At 45.0% G+C, this 4,776-nt stretch overlaps 1 long non-coding RNA gene across 2 annotated transcripts in view; it reads left to right on the top strand.

The window, feature by feature from the left end:
* LOC116088465 overlaps positions 1 to 4,776 on the top strand; it is a 31,466-nt gene that overhangs the window by 12,462 nt on the left and 14,228 nt on the right. The window lies entirely within an intron of this gene.

Below are 4,776 nucleotides of genomic sequence, written 5' to 3' on the forward strand. Positions count from 1 at the left end.
CTCCATTGGTCTTTTCTCTAATTCCTTCACTGGGGACCCTGCACTCAGTTCGATGAATGGCTGTGAGCTTCTACATCTATGTCAGTCAGAATAAATAAATCTTTAAAAAAATAAAAAATAAAAAATAAACAAAAAAGGGAAAATTGTGCCCTTTCCAGGCTTGAGCAGGTTTTTTCCTGCCTTGATCAAGTTGAATGGATCTTGAGCATTTGCACATTGGACCTTAAAGACCTAGGTGGAGTCATCTGCCTTGGTTGTGCATGCAACCTCCTATGGGAACTTAGAAGAATAGACTGCCTGCTGACCTTGATTTGCAACATAATACAGCTGAAACAAAGGATGAGTCTGTGGGCTCTCCCTATATAAATGCAGTGCTGAATATTAAACTTGGAGCCTTGATTAGAACCTTGTTTTGGCTTCATTCTTCTCTCACCACCCCCTGCTCCATCTCTTTCATTTCCAGCCCCCCTTTCAGGTAATCCCAGTTTGTCCAGGGCTGCTGGACAGCTATAAAAAGGCATGCTTCGCAAGGCTGTGGTGGCACACATCTTTAATCCCAGCACTTGGGAGACAAAGGCAGGTGGATTTCTGAGTTCAAGGCCAGCCTGGTCTACAGAGTGAGTTCCAGGACAGCCAGGGTTACACAGAGAAACCCTGTCTTGAAAAACAAACAAACAAAAAAACAAAAACAAAAAAACAAAAAAAAAAGAAAAAAGAGAAAGTAAAAAATGGCAGACACAACACAAGGAAGTGCAGGATCTGAATGTATATTCTTAAAATTAAGCATCAGACCTTTATGGTCATTACAAATGAAAAGGAAAAATCAGGCAGCTCAGCGGTCAAGGTACATCTGAGGCCGTCTGAAACCCAATGGGTCTAGCAGCAGCTGCCCAGGGGTCCCATTCTTGCTAGTTCCTGGGAGTGATTCAACTGCAATTCCAAGGAGGTCTGCCCTAAGGGACTGAAATGAGGATTCTTAGTTGACCTTGCCCTGGGATTATCAACATCTATTCAGTAAATTCAATGCTCGACCTCCCTCATTATCTCCCCAACAATGCTGGAGGCAATTAGTGTAACATTTCCTAAGAAATTCCAAGCCAGGGTTCGGCTAAGATATTGGAACATTGGTGAACAACATCTAATTTTGTTTAGCTATTATAATAAATCATATCTTGGGGGGCGCAAGGACAAATGTGGGCCACCTTGTAGTTAGGGATTGCCAAAAGTTCACAGGAGACTAGCTTCTCTGAAGCTTTTCGCCTCATGAACTGCTGTCACACAGACTGAGTGGAGTGGGTGTGGCAATCTCCTTTGAGCTTTGCACAGACAGTGAAGTAAAAGCAGTTTGCAGCGGTTGTATCTTCTCTGTAACTATCCTGTCCCCAGAAGGAACTTCAGGTTCACCATATCAGCAAGCAGCAAAGAATTCCCCTGACTGTGATATCTAGCAGTTTCCTCTTCCAGCTGCTCAGTCTCCCACATCTAGGGTCTTCTCTTCTTCCTCCTCCTCTTCCTCTCCTTCCTCTTCCTCCCATTCCTCCTCAAAAACAAACAAACAACCCCAGCACCTCAAACGCTGGGTCTGTGTACACGGGCTTGACTATGAGAGCAGGCAGCTTAGTTTTATTTTCTCCCTCTTTTATCAAAGCATCCTCAGACGGGGGCTGCCTTCCCAAAACACATTTGTCTCTCTCATGTCTAAGCTATGAAAGGCTGGAGAATCTTAAAATTTAAAATGAGGGCATTTAATAGAAATATATGTATAATGTGTAACTTTTACCTAAAAGGGGGCCTGCAAAACCTCTGTATCAAGCCAAAAACGAGAAGTAGGTAGTTCCAGGAACTTGGCTAACTCAGAGCCTTAGGGCTCTGGTTCCTGATACCTGCCCCTCCTGAATGATCCACAATGAGGGCAGAACTAGGAATGAAGGTCTTCTGGTTTATGAGACTCTCTACCCGTCGACCGGTAGATGAAGATTACATTCTTAAAATGAATATGTTCCCCCTCCCTAACTGAATACCTTGGGTTGGGTCCCTCTGAAATTTTCCACTGTTTTTATGTCATGTTTCCTTGGTAACCCTCTCCCCGCCCCCAGCTTGTGGTTTTTCCCTTAAATGCCCCTCACTTCTTGTGTTCGGGGTCGAACTCCGCTGGCCAGCATGGTCAGGAGATCGACCCTGGGGTTGAACTCCTCTGGCCGACAAGGTCACGAGATCGACCCCGGTACCGGTATCCCCAATAAACCTCATGTGATTGCAGCAAGTTCAGTCTCTTGTGAGTCACTGGGTAGTCGCGTCATCCCGAGACTTGAGTAAGGATCTCCCCAGTTTTGGGGGTCTTTCAGCTACATGCATTTTACCTGGTCTGTGCACATCATAACAGTTTTGAAGCCTCTCCCCAACCTGTTTCCAGGTCACTAAATTTACAGTTCCTTCCTCAGGAAACCAAGGACAAAACTCTACAAAATCTAGGAAGTTCCTAAGCATTTGCACAAAAACCACATGGCCATTTCCATTTCCCACTTTTGTTTCTTTTTTCTTTTTTTTTTTTGTCTTTACCTTTTCTGCAGTCGCTTACTTATTTCCTCAGCTCTCTTGCTTTTTCCAAGCTCCCTTATCTATGTTTTCCTGTATCTTAACTCCCAAGAGATTCCACACTAAGCTCCCTTTTTCCAAGGTCCCTTTTCTTTCCCCAGTACTCACTTCTTCCTCAGTGTTGTTCACTTTATTTTCCCACACTCTCAGAGGATCTCTGGTATGCACACCGCCCTACACTGGTTAGGCCAGTGTGAAGTCAAGCAGTCCTCTGACGGGGCAGCTAGCATGATTATAGGAAAGACAGACGATTCAAAGACAAAAGTTAGAAATCAGGAGGGGTGTGGGTCTATGAGAAATATGTATTTCTCATAGCCATTATTTAATTTATAGTATCCTGGGAAACAAAGTCACAAGCTAGCAGAGACAATGGGTATCTGTACCCATCCAGAGGCCTCCCTGTTCCTTCCTCCAACATTAACAGAACATTCAGCCCTTTGCCTTGAGTTTCAAGTGTATCCCCTCTTTTTGTTCCAAGTATAAGCAGACCAGGAAATCTGCCAGCAGACTCTGACCTACCTTGACTCTGCCTCTGTGAGGCAGGCATTCACAGAAGCAGGCAAAAATGGCTCCTGACAATGGATGGGAATTAGGAAAATCCTGAAACCTGGGGGCTCTAAATTTATGATAAAGATAGATTGGGCAGAAGGGACTATGGCTGGCAGCCTCTTTACAATCAATTTATATAAGACAATCTGTACCTATAGGCCTAGGCCATAATAATGTACTGGTACCCCCTCTGACACCCAAACTATCCAATCCACTGAAACCACCACAAGGCATGGACAAGTCCATGTCCAAACCTCCCACAGAGAACACCCTAATAGACCCTGGCCCATTACATCTTCTTGAAGTCACCTGCCAAGTGTGTAATCAGTCTCACACAGATCTAAGGACTGTTAGCTATGCTTGAAGTATGCCCCCCCTCCATTATGATGTAAGGGTCCATGATTCCCCAAAGAATTCAACTCTGGATTAGTACAGCATGCTGGGGTCTCCCATTACCCTTAGAGAGATCCTGAAGTGAGCTTGCAAGCACATTATGGCAATTCTGGGATAGCTGACCTCTATCTTAATCTGTTGAGTCCATCTCTATGGAAATCCCAGAACCATTACTGGGTAATGTGGCTGGAAACTGCTGCTGACCCATTGTCCTTGCCTCAGGCCAGGTGGCAGGGCAGCTTCTGACTAGCTACCTGAAACCTGTAGGTTTATTGTTTTTTTCAGTAACTGACTTGCCCGAGCTTGCCCGGACTTGTCCATTTTTTGGAAACAGAGATTTAGGCCTAGTCTCCTTAACTGGCAATTTGAAGCCTGTCATGGAACCAGCTTATCTAGTCCCTCACTTCCTCTGTAACAGTGTCAGGAACATCAGCATTGCAGATGACAGCAAGTGGGTCCCAGCTGAATTACTCTCAGGACAGGGGCTCTGTATAGGTAACTCTGTGCTCCTGAGATGGTGACACCAAATGAACTTGGACAGGTTCAGGGTACTTGGTTCCTCCTGATAACATGTGGTGGGCATGTTCTACTGGTCTAGCTCCATGTCTTCACCCTGGAGTCTTAAATGCCTCCTCTGATTTCTGTGTCCTGGTACAAACCATTCAAAGGATCATTTATCATTCAGGAGATGTCCTTAATTACCCCACTCCTGGGTTCTATAAACGATTCAGACTGGAACCCATAACTGCCATTGCTCTCTTCACACTCTTAGGTATAAGGATTGCAGGGGCCATGGGCACTGGGACCTCTGCTCTGGTACTGCAAGATGCTCATTACAGGTCACTGAGGCTGGCTATTGACCAGATGTTCAGAGACTAGAAAAATCAATGTCTGCCTTAGAAAAATCACTCTCTTCCCTGGGTGAAGCTGTGTTGCAGAGTAGAAGAGGATTAGGTCTACTGTTCTTATAGCAAAGAGGACCATGCGTTGTATGAGGAGAAGAATGCTGTGTCTGTGCAGACCATACTGTTAGAGTTAGGGGCAATATGGCTGCCACACACACTCATCTACTCCAGTCATATCCAAGATATCGGGGGGTAAAAGCCTGATTAAGGATAAGAGGCAATCGGATCCAAAAGGAGTTCTGTGCCTCCTGAATATTCAGACAGTTACTGGTATCTCCTAACTCAGACGTGTTCCAGATTAGTCTTTCCAATCGTCAACACGCCCTCATATTTA

Source organism: Mastomys coucha, unplaced genomic scaffold (assembly GCF_008632895.1).
Source record: "Mastomys coucha isolate ucsf_1 unplaced genomic scaffold, UCSF_Mcou_1 pScaffold14, whole genome shotgun sequence".
NCBI classification, from domain to species: domain Eukaryota; kingdom Metazoa; phylum Chordata; class Mammalia; order Rodentia; family Muridae; genus Mastomys; species Mastomys coucha.